This window comes from Euprymna scolopes, chromosome 37 (genome assembly GCF_053919585.1).
Source record: "Euprymna scolopes isolate OS-2025 chromosome 37, ASM5391958v1, whole genome shotgun sequence".
NCBI lineage: Eukaryota > Metazoa > Mollusca > Cephalopoda > Sepiida > Sepiolidae > Euprymna > Euprymna scolopes.
This window is the reverse complement of record NC_136518.1, coordinates 25,142,145-25,163,739: the sequence shown is the minus strand read 5'-3', so window position 1 is coordinate 25,163,739 and position 21,595 is coordinate 25,142,145. Positions and strand designations below refer to the sequence as shown.

The 21,595-nt window shown below is 31.5% G+C and overlaps 1 long non-coding RNA gene across 1 annotated transcript in view; it reads right to left on the bottom strand.

The window, feature by feature from the left end:
• The window catches only part of LOC145260983 (uncharacterized), a 100,742-nt gene extending 79,370 nt beyond the window's left edge, over window positions 1-21,372 (bottom strand). The window contains exons 1-2 of the long non-coding RNA XR_013864378.1: window positions 21,231-21,372; window positions 17,814-17,914 (exon numbers count right to left, since the gene is read on the bottom strand). This is a non-coding gene — a long non-coding RNA (uncharacterized LOC145260983). The remainder of the gene's footprint in view (window positions 1-17,813; window positions 17,915-21,230) is intronic.
• Between the last annotated feature and the right edge of the window lie 223 nt (window positions 21,373-21,595).

Below are 21,595 nucleotides of genomic sequence, written 5' to 3'. Positions count from 1 at the left end.
GGTTCGAGCCTGCTTTCCTAATACCACTCTTTTTTGCTCAACATAAACCGCCAAACACCCGGACAACGTCGGGCACCCATGCTAGTATATATATATATATATATATATATATATATATATATATATACATATATATATAACTCTCTCCCTCCATACATATATACATATATATATACATATATATATATATATATATATATATATATATATTACTACATATACATATATTATATATATATGTATATATTATAGTTTATTATGATGGAATATGTCCAAAACAGCAATACATTTTAGAACATTAAAAGCTGCCAATTTACTTGTTCGGGCTAGATACTATATTTTATATGTTAATAGTTTTGATACAAAGGTTTCCTATCTAAAAGTAGGCCTTCTTATCAATTGGTGGAGCTTCGTTGTGGCTTTGCGCACTAGGTTTAATAATTACGTGAATTGTGACCGCAATTTCGTTCTCATAAGTAAAAAGTATTCGGAATATATGTGAAAATTATTCCCTTTTTTTTTGTTTTATTTTTCTACGGTAATCTGAAATAATTTGATTTTCACACACCCGGTAAATTACATTCTGTCATCAAAAACTTCTTGCACGTTTTTTTTATTTTTCAATTTATTTTCAAATAGGTGCTTTGAAATAATCGTAGTGTAAAACACATGAATAATATATGAGCAAGTAAACCTCGATCTGTTTTATCTATCGCTCATGAGAGTATCATTCATAAGAAAAAAAAACAATAAAAAAGGGCGTACGTTGATGGACAGATGAAAAAGATCCCTGATTTGGATGTGTTCCACTGATGGATATTGCGAGAGAAGAGTGACATAAGCTTCATTTTATTGCGTTTAAGGTATAATATATATATATATATATATATATATATATATATATATATATATATATATATATATATATATATATATAGGTTGGTGTGTATATATTTATATATATGCGTGTATATTCATGCATATATATATGTCTGTGTGTATATTTCTGAGTGTATATATGTATATATATATGCATGTATATTCATGCATATATTTATATATTTGTGTGCATATATATGCATATCTATATGTATGTATATATAAATGTTTACATATATATGTATATATTTTATATATGTATATGTATGTATATATATGCTGATATATGTATATATGTGTGTATATATATGCACATATTCATGTATATATATGTATAGATATACATGAATAAATATATATATGTATATATAAAGTCAACATATATGCATATATATATATGCATATATATGCATATATATATATATATATATATACATATTTCATGATGTTTTTATGGATACAAAATTTAAATATTGCAATTAGGAAGTTCTACCCCTCACCATAAAAGTAATTTTATTTACAATTTTGTAATGTGGTTGCGGTTCCAACTACTTGGGTCGAACGACATTAACGTTAGATGGAAGAATTCAACAACATGTACCCAGTAAAATTAGGAATAGAACCTACCGGACAACTGATGTCGTTACTAACACGTACGGGTCCTCAATTACTGATCATTTACTTAAAAACCCGTCTTGTGCAGCAAACTTTAGCACGGACTCTTTTACTATTATTAGTCGTCCTCATTCTTTATACCATCTCAAGATCTTGGAGACCATTCACGTTCGACTCAGAAAACCTTCTCTTTGCAAGCAAAGGGAATGCCTCCTGGGTTTGAACGTGATTAATCTCTAGGGCATTCGTCCATAACGCTGTTTTATTTTAATCGTTTTCCCACTTTTTTTTTCTCCCCGTAAATTGAATAAAACGACATTTTAATCGCTTTCATTCCTTATTTTAAAAATTCCCTCGATACAGCTTTGAGAAGCGAGGGTCGAAACCGGTCAGCTGGCTCCCCATTCCTTTTTCTTTCCTCTCCTGTTCCCCCTTCATTCCCACCTTTTTGGAGAGAAGATATATATATATATATTTATATATATACGCATTTACTTTTAATCATGAATCATAAAAGTCTCCCTTTCCTAATTGCAACACACACACACACACACATATATATATATGTATGTATATATATATAAAGACGGCACTTGTCATTTTTCAAAAAACCGCAAATTTTAGAAAAAATTGAATGTAATTGATATATATATATATATAAATATATATATATATATATATATATATATATATATATATATATATGCAGCCTTTAAGAGTTGAAAAAACAAATTACTCGACCGCCGGAAACTGAATCCCTTTACGTAATCTGATAAAGTTTAGGAACTTCTTATCTGCATCTGCTATCACTGCCTTATCACTGGCATGCACATCAAGGAAATCGACATGTAAACGTAGTGATGTTGAGTCGCCAATAGTGTGTACAATCCGTGGAAGATAGTGTATTGTTAGTGTGAATTCATCCTCGATGAATTAGTACACCGCCATGTAAATCTTCTCATTTCTCTCTGTAAATAAAACGAAAATTGAAAAATTAGCGTTTAGCACTAAGTATAGGTGTAGTAGTTAGGTGCACCAATATAATGACGTAACCCACTGGGAAACAGATATACATTAGTCTTCTCAGCAGTGTTTATGAAAGCACCCGATTGTATAGGACACATAAAACCTATCATCTGTTGCGAACCCGAAATATATTCAAAATTAACTTTCGAGAAGTAGTTACCAACTAGGTAGAATGCAATCTTAGCCGGGTTGTTAGCACTATCTAGTATAGGAATAGGATCTAAACAACATACAGGAGGCGGATTAGATTGATTTATAGGCATTTGTGTCAAGCAACTTTTGTCTGTCATGTTCCAATCATCACCGGCTACGTTGGGATTTGCATCCTTTTGCCATCTCCCATTCTTAGCTGGCATCCACGGTGTAGCATTCTGATTTACAGTAGTTTTCGAATTAATTTCCACTGGAATAGGACGCATAGGATGTAATTATTGAGCCGTATTGAAGATATCATAGAACTATTAAACGCACACATATTAAACCACGCAGGATTTCTATTCATCCAATTATAACCAAAAGTAACACCAGCAGCTAACATCTTCCATGCACCCGTATTATATATACTTAATATTTGTTGTAAATCGACATCTTTTGTAATCTGATTATCTAATATTTCCACACCGGTTTGATGTTTCCACCATGCATAAGGTAATCTTCTATAACCTACACAATTTGACAGTCTGCCTTCGGCTCGCGTAGACGGAATGTTTTTAGTGAAGTTTTTATTTGGTAACGTCTTACTCCTAAAATCACGTTGTGAGGGGAAATTTATTATATTATTACTCGTCCGACTTTATGTCTTTGTTTCAGTCAATAATAGGAAATAATTTTACAACAATTCAAGAAATTACCGTGTGTATGATCTAACAAGAAAATATTTGTTTAGCTCTTGTAAATCAACAATTTTATTACTACAAATATTTAAGTAAATATTCAACAAAACGTTAAAATACAACACCAGTTTCTTTATATAGCATCATTCATATTATTGTTCCATAGAAATAAGAATCACTTCTTCGGATGTTGATACGTAGTATCAAAATGACAATTGAAATATAAATAATTAAAGACTGTGTTTATTGGTCCCGTTAGAAAACGAGACTATCTAACTTTATACACAAAGAAAACATAATGTAAAACCACATCCTTGCAATAAATATATTTTAAAATGCAAAACAAATATTAGAGATCCATTTTTTCATTAAAACATTTCAAGGTGAAGTCTCTAACTGAAAAATATTCTGAAACACACAATCATCCCAGCAGCTCAAAAGAATCAGAAATAGTTACTTACAATAATTACTGAAAAAAACTCGAAGCGAGATCATAATAAAAATGGACATTTAGCATCATATATCATTGAACATTTCAGCGAAATTTATATAGATTAACCTAGTAATTAAATAGCTTTGTTAATAAAACAATAAAGTTTTTTTTATATATTTTATCTTTATTTTTATTTTTTACAAGGCAAGCCGAAATATTATATCATGTATAACGTCTTGATATTTTATGTGTTTACATTTTTATAATTCATGTCTAGATTTGTTTATATCCTGATATATTTCTATCGTCCCTGGAATAAATAATTGTTTACGAAGAAACAAAACTGAAGCAAAAACTGATTACTTGTTGTATAATTTAATTTTCGGTGCGTGCTTGACGGAACGATGCGTTTTTTCCTCTTTCAAATGTTCGTGTTTACTTGTGTAAGCATGAAGTGTGTGTAGTTGTAACGTCGCAGAATTTTTTTCCAAATGAATTTCAAAATCAGAAGAGTAAATGAAGGCGGCATTTTGACTACACACCGAATGTGTAAATTTGACATCTTTTTGACCTTTAGCGTGACCACTCTTTTTTCAATACGATATTATAAAGGTCTCACAACTAGAGATGAAAGAATTCACAAATGATGAGACATAGGTCATTCTAAGTCACCGCATATTTGAGGGTCGTAAAATAATTTTCCCGTTTCTTTATTTAAAGAAATTTTATCGACCTGCGGGCGATGGATTTACGAGTTTTAGTCGCCCCAAGAAATTTTCAATCGACTGTGACGACCGGTCGTGTAAAGTCCCAAAGGCTGTATATATGTATGCATGTATATATATGTATATCAATATATATATATATATATGTATATCAATATGTATGTATATATATATATGTAAATATATTTATATATGTATATTTATGTATATATGTATATGTATATACATTTATATATAAATATATATGTTTGTATATATGCATGAATATTTGTATAAATAGGCGTATATATATTATATATATATGTATACATATTTATATTTAATTTAATTTAAGCACAATTGAATGTAGTTGTCTAAACACCTTAATCCATATTTGATTCTCCATTTATTTCTATTGAATTTTACGTGTTTATATTTGACTTTTAATTGCACTATTCTGTTTTTACGCCATTTTTAACATTTAACTTCAAATAAAGAAGACAAAAATACCATCCACACAATGGGAAAATGTTACTCAAATCTGAATTTAGACAATTAATGCAACACAAGTACAACAGGAACACAATGACCTTCTTTATATTTAGTAGCGTAGCCCTTCTGCAATTTGATAGACTGCAATCTTTTGGAAAATCCTTTTTAATAGTTTTCGGCAATACTCGCGTTAAATGGCATTCCATTTCTTTTTAACTTTTGTCTAAAGTTCTTCTAGATTTGAAATTTTATTATTGCGTGGCTGTTTTTTTTTATTTAATGCAATACGTTTTTGATGGATTGGAGGTCTGGAGACAGTGAAGGCCAAAGCTAACACGGCTGTTTTTTTTATTTAATGCAATACGTTTTCGATGGATTGGAGGTCTGGAGACAGTGAAGGCCAAAGCTAACACGGAATATCATGCTCTTCTAGGAACCACTTGACATTGCCAACTGTGTGGATGGGAACAATAACCACGCATCAAGATGGGATTACTATCCGGCCAAAGTCTGGTAGAAAATGCTCAGACGTATTTTTTAGAAAGTATGAAGGTTTTTTTAATTGTTGATTGCGAAGATTTGTCGTAAAAAGAATTTCAATTAACCAACACAGATCAAGCAAACCGCGCCGAAATCCGACTGTGAAATGAACCTACTTCGTCTCAACAGGGGACGCGGTCATCCAACCAGCTAATAACCTCAAGCTGATGTCTCACAAGTAGGAGTTTTAACTCGAAAGGACGATGCCATCCAGCAATACTAACCCAGCGAGCAACTTATGATAGGATTTTCTTTGCTTGATCTGTGTTGGTTAATTGAAATTCTTGTGTGCAGGGCGTTTGCTCAGTTGATAGAGTGCTTGCCTTGCATGCAAGAGGCTCGGGTTTCGAATCCTGAGTTCGGATGTGTCTAACTGATGAGCCCAAATGAGGGCGAAACTCGAGTCTGGGACTTCCGGTTCTTTGACTGGCATGGCTCTTGTGGGCTGCGACGTTGTTTGTCTGTGGAATTTATTATATACAATCTCTCACATTCTGAAAATAATATATATATATATGTGTGTGTGGGTGTGTGTGTGTGTGTGTGTGTGTACTAACAGGTCGTCCGCCGTTGGCCATCATAAAAAACGCAAAAATATTATATTTTAATCCATATATTGTGTATGCAAGTATTTTATTTTCTAAACAGATCACTTTTAGTAAGTAAAATATTACTCGAGCTGAGATTGAAACCGAAACCATAACAACAGTCAATCAACAGATAACCATTAGATCAACTTGACACGAACTTTCAAGAGTGATTTAAAATCTACTTATTCTTAACATAAATTGTCAGTCACATGAACGATTTACGCATGCGCATTGTGACACATATTATAAATATATAAAAAGTCGATGATTCCAATTTTTCCTTTTTATCCTGAGCAGCTCTTTTCTTCAGGAAGAAAAGCGATTTCAAAATTTCACACATGTTCAAATTCCTTAAATGCCAAATGTCAAGTCTGTAGATAAAAATTCGTGTCTATAGATTTGGAGTAGTCCTCACACACATTCTGACTTCGTTTGAGCGGTCGAGTTTCGATCTTGGCTTGAGGTAGTTGCTTGTACTTCACTGATGAGATATGATAACGCAATGCAGTACTGTATGTGGATGACTATAATGATCCCTATATGTAGTTAACATATGGGAAAGTGATATACAAACTGCCATTAGCGTATTAAGCGATGCTCTTTGTGTAAACAAATCGAGCTTAAGCATTTGGACGATGTCAAAATATCGTTAATTCATTACCCGCATACCAGCAGTGGGCGGCCGAGTTTCGATCCTGACCTTAGGTAGTTGCTTGTTTAGCCACACTTATGAGCTGCGATACAGCGAAACATTACTGCATGTGAATATATATATATATATATATATATATATGCTTTTTTCTGCATATTTGTTTGTATGTAGGTCTGTTTAAAAAATCTAACAAACTAATCTGTACATTTTTAAGTCTACGTACTTGAAAACATTCGATTTTGATTTTAGCCGTAAAATGGGTGTCAAGAGATAAAACTTGGAAAATGGAACTTAGAAGATTCAAGTCGACTAAGCACGTCCTTTCTACACTGTTAATTTTTTAACAAAACTATCTTTAAAATATTTATGTGTATAGATTTAGACCAAATGCTAACGAAATATGATGGAGAGCTACATATTTTGCTTCCAATTGTAGATGATGGCACACAAGTCATTTTTTTCACTTTTGAAATCAATAATATATATTAGGTACAATTAAATAATCAATAGAGTAATGGCTTTATACTAATAAATATGAGAGCTACATGAATTCAAATATCACGGTTAATTGTATTTAACGATCGTGTAATGCCGAGACGGCACTAAAATATATTGGCTCTATAATAATAAATATGAAATATGCATGAATTAAAATATCGAATGTAAGCATAAATCAGACTGGCCAAAGCCACGTGCCATGTTATTATATATAAATGAATACAGGATAGACACAGGCGGCAAAAAATATTACTATGACTGAAAAAATGTCTTTATCTATAGTTTGCATAATTTTCGTTTTCCCGGTAAAACAACGAGAAAAAAAAGTATATGAACTCTACGAAGGAGTGAAACTGCATTCATTTCATTACGAGAATTCAAGACAACAACGTAAATGCTGGACTGGAATTTTGATACGAAAAGAGGTTTCGATTCGTTTCATTATTTTTAATTCTTCTGGATGCAAAATATTTTGTATTTTTTTTTCTTCTTGGGAGAGTTAAAATAAATTACTGTCTTTTGTTCTCTATGAAAAATTGAATTTTTTTTTTCTATTAAAACCACATGTACGCGACTTTTTTTGTCAATATTAATTTGCCAAATCTTCCTAATGACGCGGGTTTTCCGTTTAGAATTTTTTAAACCCAGATTTGTCTTGTGAGTCTATTTATTTTTGAAAGTGGAAGAGCTTTCAAGGCAACTAGTTGAAAGTATACGTTTACATCAAACTCAACCTTTGGAATGACAAAACAAAGATAAAGATAAGAAAAAAGTGAAAGAAAGAGAACGAAAAGAAGGAAGAAGAGAAAGAGAAAAAGACAAAACGAAAGAAAAGCGGAAAGAGAAAAGGAAGCGGAAAGAGAAAAGGATGCGAAAAGAAAAGAAGGCGATAAAATACAGAAACTGCAGACGCCGGCAAAGATAAATTTCGAATTACTAACTAAAGTAAAACCGAAGAAAGACAGCGATAAATCAATCCGGAATATTTTTCCAAAACTGCGATTTGATCAGCACTAGAAATATTTCACTATTGTCCTGAAGAGGAGTGAACTTTTGAGCGCTATTTTCGCAGATTTGATAATGTATCTAGGATTGATTGCAATCCATCTACGGAGCTGATGAAGGTTCGTTTCTATTACATAATAGGTTCATGGACTACATGATCCCTAAACAGATGAGCGAATTGTCCTTCAACGAGAAAGAGAAATCTTTGAAATTATACTCACCAAAAATTAGCTCATTCCATAAGAGATGGAGATGCACCAAATCTGACATGCAAAGAAGCCCAAGATTGCACCACTTTTGCTTCAGTCGTAAATAGACACTGTGACGACTTCGGACGATCCTCATTGACGGCCGACAACTTTAACGTCCTGATTTTCATTCAAGGCGTAGCGTTGACCAAGGATACTGAACGCAGACGCCGGGTACTAATCAGATTGGAGAAAGAACCAAACATAACCCTTGGGTAAGGAATGCCAAAGAATCATCTCTGAGAAGCAAGACTCCAAAAATAGAGGCATGTGTAGCGCACATTAGAAAAGTACGAAGTAACAAGAAATCTTACTCCCCAAACAATCAAGCGAATGCGTAATATAATCGTCCAGAAAAATCCAAAAATGTCTGAGTTATCCCGTTATCCCTGCCATGGATATGGAGACCTCCACTGGGAGTAGTATTGCCAATATCGTTACCGGAAACAGGACTACAACAATATTTTAAAAAATGTGTAAAAACCGAATGTATGTTAAAAAGAATAAATTTTAATAAACAGAATATATGTAAAACCAATATATGTAAAACCAATATATGTAAAAACAATATATGTAAAACCAATATATGTAAAACCAATATATGTAAAACCAATATATGTAAAAACAATATATGTAAAACCAATATATGTAAAACCAATATATGTAAAAACAATATATGTAAAAACAATATATGTAAAACCAATATATGTAAAACCAATATATGTAAAACCAATATATGTAAAACCAATATATGTAAAACCAATATATGTAAAAACAATATATGTAAAAACAATATATGTAAAACCAATATATGTAAAAACAATATATGTAAAACCAATATATGTAAAACCAATATATGTAAAAACAATATATGTAAAACCAATATATGTAAAACCAATATATGTAAAACCAATATATGTAAAAACAATATATGTAAAAACAATATATGTAAAAATACAGAATATATGTTAAGAATATGTGTTAAAAAGAGAATACCTGTAAAATAGAAAATATATTAAACTACAGAATATATGTTAAAAATTAACAATATATGTAAACGAGTATATACCCTAAAATCAGAATATATGTACAATATCGAATATATGTTAGAAAAATATATATGCAAATAAACAGAATGTGTGTTAAAACACAAAATATAGAAAAACAGAATCTGCTAAAAACAGAATATATATTACAAATCAGAATATGTGTAAAGAAAACAACATGGAAGAATACTTTTTCTCCTTACGAATCATGGTTTGCATACTTTTTGCATGTTAGTACTTTGCAATCAAGAAATTCCATGCATATACACATACTTTTGTTTTTCGAAAAAGTAAAAAAAGATTATGGACCAAAAAACGTTTCAGCTGATATACATTGAATCATTAGAGATATTTTCTAGTTTGAGTAGTTTACAAAAACTAATGTAATTTCTCCCTCCCTCATAACGTGTTCCAGAAGTTAGATTAATATTAGATTAAATACTTAAATTTCTTCCAAAATATTTCTATTAATGTGGCTTTGTCTACAATCATCTCCATTTCATTACTGTTGAGAAATCTTTACACCCTATCCGCAATTATGATTCTTATAAAAATGTGAACATATGAAATTAATAAACGGTATGCGCTTCAGTTATGCGGATATAAGAACCCTCATTTGATTTGGGATATTGCCTAATATTCTTGCGAGTACAATATCTGTTACTGATGAAGATGTATTTTATGTCTGAAACCGAAACTTTACTATTACTACATTTTAATTGTCAAGTATGTTCACTATTTCTAATTCTGTGTAATACTTTTTTCGCTTCAATTTTAACATATTAACAGGCATTATCTACTTCGTTTTATGGTTGTGTAGTATATGTTATCTGATTATAATACCATCCTCTCTGAGTGAACATCCTCTTTTTACAATATAGTTATATGTGTTTGTATTACAAAATATCACTCTTCGTATCTCGCAAAAAAAATAAATGAACAGGAAAAAAATTATTTGCTAGTAAACGCTGACGAATTTTCTGATACTTATATCTTCGATTTTTTTCATATTTTGCTATCTTTTCCTTAAGCGTGTGCATGTTTGATTATCTCTATACCTACTTTACATTATGCATGAATTAATATGCTTGTGTCTTCATCCTCAACTTTCATTAGTCAAATCTGTTTGTTTACCACTACTGCGCCAGAACATCTTTAATCTTCGCGTCCTTTACCGTGTATTAATGATTCCCACCCAAGAGACACAAAACCAACATCCACAAAAAATCCACCATATTCCCCTCGGTTTTATTTTCAAGAATGACATAGAGAACCACACAGCATCCTTATTTCAGCTTCAAGATATATTTTGCTTTCCTCTCCAACATTCATGATTTCCTGTGGTATATAGAAGTGAAAAAGCTTCTGTAAATAATAACATCAGTGGAAAATATAAGAACTGAAAAACGCACGTTTATAATATAAAATCCGACAAAATGATTTTATTTAGTTGAATATCTTAATCTGCACTATGGGTCATCAATGTTGTGTTAATGACAAAGGCCATTCGCGCACTAGGATTATGAAAGAATACGTGAACGTTTCATGTAACAGTATCATCTTTCACAAGGTAATTTCAAGAACATAGAATAGTTAGAAAATCGATGACACAACTTTGGTATTATGTTGCATACGTATTAATTATTTTTATTGTACACATTTAGCAGATTAAATACTGTTATTTCATGTGTTTAAATAATAAATAATATCATTTGTATAACCAACACCAAATAAAATATCAAATAAATATAAAAGCTAACACGGGCATTGCAAATCGATATACTACGATTAGTGTTATTTTTATATTTCAGAATACAACAAAACCAATACAGGTAAATAAATAAGATCAATCAAAACCAGATATCGTGCTGAGGAAGGAAGTAAACTTGTAGTAGAGTGCTATTATACAAACAACTCTCGTAACAAAGTGTCAATCTCTGCATACATGACATAATCCTAGGATTTTTGCAATGATTATCAAAATATCACGAATAGTTTGGGCATATATTAGTTCTCTTATGCTATTTGTTAAGCATCATCATCGGTATTCCTTCTTTCTAAACAGTTACTAACTAAACTCAAACAACAGATCGGTGTCTGCTACTCATGACGGTAAAACCCCTGCTAGTAATGATGCCTAACAACTGAGCGTGCGACGACAAGGCCCGTAAAACTGATGAAGCTGACGACGTATCAACCCTTGATTCACTCTTGATCCACCCTTGATCAACCATTGATCAAAAGGAAAGAGGTATAGCTTTGTATATTGTCTAATATCCAGGAAGCTGGTCGACATGGCAGGATGTAACGACCGATACGGAAAAACCAAGACACGATCCCAAGCAAACATATATTGATATCATGACCTAAGATAATAGTTTGTCTGTTTACAAGTATAGAAATAAAATAAATATACTTCCTAAGATGTGGATTTTTTTGGTAACTAGGAACATTCTCGGCAAAGATTCACAAGTATTTCCAAACTTTTAATTTCTTATTATGAGTTAAAATTCGTGGACAAAAAAATCGAGTAGATCTCGTGTCATGTGATGTCATGCTTACGACAGAAAATATTGCGGGTGCAAATCTGTTACGCATCTTAGTAAAAACCGATATGACGAGACATTTTTAAGATGATATAACACGACAGTAAATCGGAAAACATAAAATATGCAACTTTCAATATCTTTCTCTTCCATTTCACATCTGAACAACAATGGTGGATGAATCATTCATATTACGAGGTAGAGCTGTTGATTTTATTAATGAAACAATTTAGGTGATAAGCATGTCGCATGAGCGTTATTTTAAAATAACCACCCTTCGATAAAATCATTAAAAATCACAGAGTAATAACTAATAAAATATAACCAAAACAAACAACCCCTGATTGAAGTAGTAATTATAAATGAATCTTTCCGATTAAATGATTACGTATGATTCATATTTGTCAGACGTTTTCGAAACTACTTAATATTATGTGGTACAAAAAAATGTTTGCTCGGAAATCACAAGCAGACAAACATGTAGACAAACATGTAGACAAACATGTAGGCACAAATAAATTAACATGCACACAGCATGGACGCAAATACACAATTATGCCTCATAAACCAGTTGTAATCTTATTTTACTTGTGGAAGGTTGGCATGGCATACTAATAAACGTGCAGGCTACCCAAAAAACATTGAGAAATGTATGGAAATATTTTTAAAAGTCTTTTAAAATACACATATTTCTCTTGTCGCATTTGGACTAAGCCTTCTCTATCTCGCTCTCTATCTATCTCTCTCTCTCTCTCTCTAATATAATATATATATATATATATATATATATATATATATATATATATATATATATATGAGGACAGACATAAAATGTATTTTATGGTCATATATAGGATTCAATTTTGGTCTGTTTTGATAATATTGACATTGTCTGGTTATTTGAATATTTAAAAAAAAATTTTTAATTTACCCAAGCTAATATCAATCGGCACAATTACCTTTATTATTTCTTGTCTCACCAAAAATAAATAATGAGACCAAGTTTACCCGAAGTCAGATTTACTTTTTATAATTTATTTCATAAGTTGGTTGTCATTTTCACGGAGAATTTCAAAAATCTTTTCACTTTTGAATCAATAAACTTTCCACTGTTTCGCACTGATGATAATAAATCATTATTTTAACGGATGTTTGCGCAGTTTGTCTAGCCTATGCTGTTAATGGTTTGTTAATATTAATGGCATAATTCTGTAATTATAGTATGCATGCATTTAGATTTAGGCAAATTTAAAATAAAAATAAAATGCGTTGTGAATACATATGTTTCTGGGAAAATGGTTATACCTTGTTTAATTAATCTAACACTACGTCGATTGACTTGAGGACTTAAAATAGTGTAAAGTTGCCGAACACGATAATAAATTAAAGTTTCTAGTATTTATCACCACATAACTTTTGTTCGAAACAGCGTTGTGCGATGCCTGTTTCAATGCCACATGCAATGTTTCATATAGTTAGTATATGTTTTATGCATAATATATTTGAAGTTTTATCTTTATTATACTTTCAATGATATTGAACCAACATTAATTGTTTGAAGAGGTCATTTAGCTGATGATCCATGTTTACATCAACAAAGAAGCAACTTTGTTTTTATTTCATTTATGTCCTAAATACATTTTCCAGTGGAATTTACTTGAAAAATTGTTTACTAGCTTTGCATCTATCCCGCAAAATGTCCTCAGTTATGTTGAGAGTTCCATCGAACAATAATTTTTCACTGGATAAACTTCAACAAAACACCAACTGCAGCCATACTCTATAATAAAGTATAAGTGCTAAACGTTTAACTCATTTCTAACGAAAGAGAAAAATGAACTAGTTTACTAAAGCTGATGTTGAATCCTATCAAAACAACGGATTTCTTCTGCAGTTGTATAGTTTTGCGTTCATTTTTGCTTAAACATGTAAAAGTTTATACACCTAATTAGTAAAAACATTTTAATATTTGTTTAGAATATATTTATCATGAGCGTAGAGCAACAATCGGTCCTTCGTATAATTTACACCACAGAAAGTTTTCTAAGTACCTTCTATCCCGCTAAATGTCCTCTAAGTGAGACATAGCTCCGATGTACACCAGAGGGATGACTTGGATACTTCTTTACGATGAATTTCAGCATGGAGTGAAACCGAAAAATCATTCTCTTAAATTACTTATATAATAAGTAATCCAACGTGTTCTCTACTGATATTTCAGAGGTGATGCGCTAATATTAATTTTTTTTAAATAAATCAGTATTTTTTATTTTCCCCTTGCAGCACCGGGACATGGGTCATGCTAGTATGTAATATAATGTGGTTGTATATAACTTTGTCTGGAAGCTTGAAGTTGATGAGTACATTTTATTCATTTTATGAAAACTAATATGCTGACATGTTTCAGTTGGAAGAGTAGCTTCAGTTAAAAATATCGTCATAATTGGGCACAAAACCAGAATAAATGATTCAAGAATAAGGCTAGGTCACGTTCTTGGTGCATACGTAAGTTAAATCTAAATATGCCAAAAATACCTTTAGTCATCGATGGAGCAGGTGAAAGCTTTGTATTGTGTGAATGGGAACATTCGAGAAAAATATACGAACGTTTAATGTATAATACGCAAAATACAAAAAATACAAGACACATTATTCGCGAGCGCGCGCGCACACACACACATACACATACCTATATATATATATATATATATATGCACATTTATATATATATGTATTGAGATAGAGTGGTAAATAATAGGTTGATGTTAAGATGACCTTAGTTAAAAAAAGTATATAGAGAACGATACCAATACAAAAAGGTTTAAGAATGAATTAGATAGAAATAATGGGAGCAATATATGAAAAGGACGTGTTATAAAATAGAAATATAAGATATACTACAAATACATTGAAAAGAACAGTGAAAGAAAGCAAACATTATGAAACAATAACAATAAAGAATGGAAAATATAGGGAAAGAGTAAACAACTTATTAAAATAAATGAAGAAAGGGAAAATAAATTAGAAATGAAAATGATATTGGAAAAAATTGAAAGAGAAGAAGGATAAAAAGTGTGAAGCCGAGAGAGAGAAAGAGAGAGAGAGAAAGAGAGAGAGAGAGAGAGAGAGAGAAAGCAGTATACAACATAATACACAATTTATAGATGCCGATTTATAGACGGAATTGAAGATGAGTCACTAAAAGTTTTGAATGATGTAAAAACAAAGAAAACAAGATTAGAAAAAAAAAAGACAGATGAGGATAAACAGAAAGGAAATGAATGGAAATAGTGAATGAGTAAGAATAATAATGAGTAAGAATGAAAACCTGTTGCGAAAACAGGGGAAAACTAAATACAAAGATAGTAACGAGATAAAATAAAGGAAGAATATACGAAGAAGAAATGGAAAGAATGAAAAGAAAAAGAAAGAACGAATGACGAATACAGAGAAAAGTAAATACAGTAGATAATTGATTAATAAAGATATATAAATAATTCAAAAGATAGAGAGAATCCAACAAAAGTATTGTTGCAAATGAAAAAGTGAGTTTGCACAAAGTGACCTGCGGCCTAAAGGCAAAACAGCTGTAATAAATAATCGGTCTGATCGATTGTTTAAATCGATTGTCGAAGAAGCGAGAAAGAAATGTTATTTCCATAAAGATTTACGTTGCAAAAGAAAACAAATGGTTTATTTATGGATGGAAAACACGGAATCAGTGCAAACAGTCGACGTTGCATTGTGTGAACGTCCGTGGATTACAAGCAAACAAAAATGCTGATGTACCAAACCGCACAGAAGGTTATTATGGTGCGCATGTATTACTTTATTTCATCTGGTACAATACACATCTAGTGTTGAAGAGCACTTCATGCTAAAATATTTTCTCTGTACTAGTAGCTGTCGGATAATCGGGGTACATACCTTTGAGATTGAGTTCTGTCTTTTCTTTCACTTAGGAAGCAGTGTCGGTATAAGTTCCATTGTTCGACTTTTCTGTCTTCCTCTCTATCACATATAAATATGAAAATGCGATTTCGTTTAAGGATTTGGAAAAGCGGCTTTTTACCATGTCGAAGAGTATAAATAATTTGTTATGCCTTTTTACCTCATATTGCCACTTCGAATGTAAAAAGCTATTATTTAAGATTGTGTGTAAGAGTTGAGCAACGAGACGACTGTTTACATTACATTTAAACATGTATAGATTAGTGGAGTGAGGGAAGTAGGAAAGAGGAAACGAATTCCAAAGTCTAACAGCGTGAGGAAAGAAAACTATTAAAGTAGAAAAATGTCCGGTATATAAAGATCGCAACAGTGTGGAGGTTGGAATTTGTTGGATTACTCGGGGATATGTACGGCAATGGGGCACACGTATTATGAGTTCAATGGAGTACTTGCAAAACTGACATAAATCTGCGACATTACGATGATAGTGGTTGGTGCTTGCTCAACAGTCCAGGATCGATTAGATTTGAGATTCCGCTTTTTTACTTTCTCTAAGAGTGAACCACATTATTAGATGCACCAGAGCAAATGTGGCAATACTATTCCATGCATTAGTGAATTGTGGCTTTGTAAAGATATAGGATGTTCTCTTGTGCGAGCAATTTTCTAACACGATGGATGGAGTTCACTGTGATTGTTAGATCAAGAAGTTTGAAATATCGGTTCTAAAATGGAGTGTTATTAGTCATGGCAATCGCTGTTTGAGAAGGTTTCTTGTAGTTGTTAAAGGAAAGAAGTTTAGTCTTAGTAGAATTACGTGTTACCAATGATTTATTTCACCATTCCATTACAGATCCAATGCGATTTTGAAGGTTTTTAGACATTTGTACATTCGTTTTCCGCCCAAGTCTATTATACAGCGAAATATACCCATCTCAGACATAATTTTATAAGGGATATCTCATTTAAATATATAAAAGTGACTTGTCCACTTAATCGGGTCAGAACTATTTAGTATAAGTTTCATCTTGTTTAATTACCTTTTCTCATCATCTAGAACACGACTCCTGTGTATAATTTCTTTGTATGGAATGTTAAGTATAAAGTAAGGACTGCAACAGTTTTTTTATGATTTACCTCAAAACTATCTCACTCAACGCGAGAGTGCGTCGCGAAATCAAAATGGCAATCTGAAAAAAACTTACTGAATTCGTAATTCGTAAATAGTCTGTGAAACTTTTTCCCTTAAGATGGGCCGGTTCCTCTACAAAAAAGAGTTTGTATGTATTTTATCACGTATTACCGAGTCGATTGAGGGATATACACCAATAAACCGAATTTACCAGACTTACACTAATAGATTATAAGTTAAGCCAATTAAATGGGCAAAGAGCATTGATTATTTTCAATAGTTTGAATTCTGTCGACTAATATTAGTTGGTATCTCGGAACGTTTACGTGATAGTTCTAAAACGAACCGAAGAGGAAGGATCGATCATTACATCAAGTGAATACGTACGAAGATTGCATCACTCTGAAAGTTTTTTTCGTGAATCGGGAGTAAGAAATGACGTAGAATATAAAAAAATAAAAATAAAATGAAAAAAAAAGAGAAAAGAAAGCAAAACAAGGAAAAAAATGAAGAAAAAAGAAGTATCTATTCCATTACTCATCGTTGCATTAAAAAGTGGATTTATACCAAAGTACAATTTATGATCTCGTCTACAATGAACAAACAATATCCAGGATACTTACGCGTTTCGGTCGGGAACTTATTACACTCTTGTCGGACTTATTCAAACCTAATAATTCTTCTGAGTTGTTGATAGAAACTGTGTGCGGGCAAATACGTGACGCTGCAAGAGAATTAATAAACAGTGTTGCATATAATATAATACGGATCCAATTGGCTTATTGTGACTTCTATTCTCATTTTAGTTATTTTTATTATTTTTCCTACGATTCGGCCAATGTAACTTTCTCTTCTTCACACGCAGCTTTTTGAATTTGAAAATATATATGTTGGATTCTCAAATTAATAAGAAACATTTAACTGAACCTTTTATTTAATCCACGGTAGTAATTGTCTCGTGCCGTAAGCCCTGACAGAGTAAAAGTATTAAATTATCACTACATTATATCTAGATATATTTAAAAACGCAAAATGATGGCGCAATCTTCGGTTCGTACCATACAATATGGTTGTGAAGGGTCAAGGAGAATAGAAACACCGACGAATGAGAGCATTCACTCGAAATCTACTGGAAGCTGCGAAAAACACTAAGACATTGTAAAGGTTTATTATCATTAAACAAATTACAATTGTCATCAAGAAACCAATAGTAATCCATGGCTTTGGTGACGCACAACTATTTTCAATGGTTACCGAATGGAGTGGAAATTATTTAAAATCTTGAGGATTTGCTTTCATTCAAAGTTCATGGAACAATACCAGTGAGCCGTCACTAATGACGATGTGTGAGAATTTTAATGAACTAATTAATTAATTAATAAATAATGATAATAATAATAATAATAATAATAAAAAAGAGAAAAGCTTAACATAAGACAGAGAACAGAAAAAGTGCAGAAAAACATATAAGAAAGCCACAATAAAGACACATACAAAGAAAACCCGAATCACACCTGATATGCGAAAAAAAAACACGTTCCGTAAAATTATATAAATGAACATAAACAAACTCCAGGAAAAGGGTAAATATTGAATATGTGGACAAGGCATAGAACTTTAAATCACATAAATGTATGCATACAACTTTCGCAGAAGGCACGCAACAACGTGACTGCACGAGAAAGGCAGACCACGGGGAGTATGCTAACCTATAATAAAATAATAATAACAACGATACAATCTATTACTTAAAAATAGCAACATACGAATTTACTAATCCAAGAAATAGTTAGGATTTAATAATAAGTAGTCAAGAAGAAGAATATACTTGTTAATCCTCGGTGTAACAACAATACATGACCTGAAGACTAAGGAGATGAAAAAACAATGTGAAAACAATACATGAGGTGAAGACTAAGGAGATGAAAAAACAATGTGAAAACAATACATGAGGTGAAGACTAAGGAGATGAAAAAACAATGTGAAAACAATACATGACCTAAAGACTAAGGAGATGAAAAACAACGTGAAAAAATACATGAGGTGAAGACTAAGGAGATGAAAAAACAATGTGACAGCAGTACATGAGGTGAAGACTTAGGAGATGAAAAAAATGTGACAACAATAAATGAGGTGAAGACTAAGGAGATAAATAAAAAATGTGTCAACAATACATAGTGGTGCAGACAAAAGAGATTAAATAGCAATGTGACAACAATAAATTAGGTGAACACTAAGGAGAGTCAAAAACAATGTGAAAACAATACATGAGGTGGGGACAAAGAAGATGAACAAACAATGTGACAGCAATACATGAGGTTAAGACTAAGAAGAAAAGAACACAATGTGGCGACAGTACATGAGGTGAAGACGAAGTAGATGAAAAAACAATTTGACAGCAATACATGAGGTGAAGACTAAGGAGATGAAAAACTAATGTGACAAAAATACATGGACTGCAGACTAAGGAGATGAAAAAACAATGTGACAGCAACACATGAGGTGAAGACTTAGGAGTTGAAAAAATGTGCTAACAATACATGAGGTGAAGACTAAGTAGATGAAAAAATAAAAATACATGGACTATGCTAAAACGAATAAAATAGACTTTAGACCTAACGAAAATTGGAAACAAGATGTACTAGTTGCCACGATTTAATGTGCAACAATGGCAAAATAAAAACAAATCAAAAACAAAACGCAGAATTTAAGCGCTTAATGCAGAAACCAAGCCACATAATCGTACAATTTAAAGAAATATAAACCAAAATGTATACGAAAATAGTTAAAAAATCATAGGGAAATAAAAATGTCATAGATCACAACCATTAATGCTGCTACCAACATCGGTTGGGCAACGCAAAACAGGATCGATGGTTCAAGGAATATTAAAGCTTCAAGAAAGGAGAGCACATACAAAATCTGGGGAAATCAATCAGTTGGTTTCAATGTGAGATCCATGGTAAACAGCAGTTGTGATAAAGCAAACTGATTTACAACTCTAATCGAAAAAGTAAATACTGCTGGAAATATTGAGAAACTGGTTGTTTCTATTATTCCAGTGATAACCACTTTCTAATATAAGTAATAAATAACCGATAATAAAAAAATTAAACGCTCCCAGTGACTAGTAAATGAATACTACTATTAATATTTTACTAACAACAACAACAACAACAACAATAAAAAATAATACACTGTATTTATAACGAAAACCCACTGAGTGTTTTATGTTGCATGCCTGAAAAGAAAAGAAAATAGAATAAATCCCAAAATGGCGGTGATTACATTAGGCTGGAAAAAATATTTAAGTAAAATGAAAAATGTAGGGAAAAAACTGAAAGATAACAAATCGTGATACAAGTGCGACCGATATACCATTAAGGGTTTTCTGCTTTTTTATTATTATTAATAAAGATATAATGGATCGGCAGGGAATAAACGTCAACATGAAACTAATAACAAAAGTAATAATTTCATTTTTTTCATAGTCATCGTAATTATATTAGCGAACAAATGCAGTATCAAAGCGAATGAAAATGTAACATTGACACTAATCATCAATCCATTTATAAAGATATATACACTTCTATCTCAAAACCTATTTATAATGCACGTATTCATACTCATATATAATGCAATAGAGATAGAAAGAAAGTAATAATCACAAATTTCGAAAGAAAATAATACTTTCTGTGAAATAACTACATACACGGGAGAAAATTGAGTTATGTTACAGGTTTGAAGTTATATATACATATATATATATAATATACAAATTATTATAATATATATATAATATATACATATTCATTAATATATATATATATATGTATATATAAACTCAATGTATGAGCCTTAAATATGAATAGAATCAATAAGTAAAAACATACGTAATTTTTATGAAGTAGTAAACTTTCAATAGCACGTGGCAAAATTACGCCAAATCAAATTATTTTTTTTACAAATTACAATAATTAAAGAGAAAAGTTAACTGCAAAAAAAAAATAATTTATATATGTTTGTAAAGCGTAACTTACTGATGGGTAAAATCCAGTAAAATGATGTTTTGACGAATCTTATTCAACCTCTTCTCCGTCGGGAACAACGGTTAAGCTCTAACATGCCTACTTAAAACGCGGTCGGACGAAGTCAAACGTTTCTGGGCACTGGGGCTATCCGACTTCTGCAAAACAGAAAGCAATTGACAATTTCACTTTAGTCGATTGTAAATTATAGTTACGCCAGATAGTGTAGACTTTTAAGATATTAGATAGAAAATATAACTAGGTAGATTGATCATTTTGCATGAACATTTTTCAGTAAGAAAAAATATGTTCAAAGTGCGCGTTGCTTACATTCGAACCCGAACTTCTATAAATTAAATCGTGCTCTTTCGGTTAGA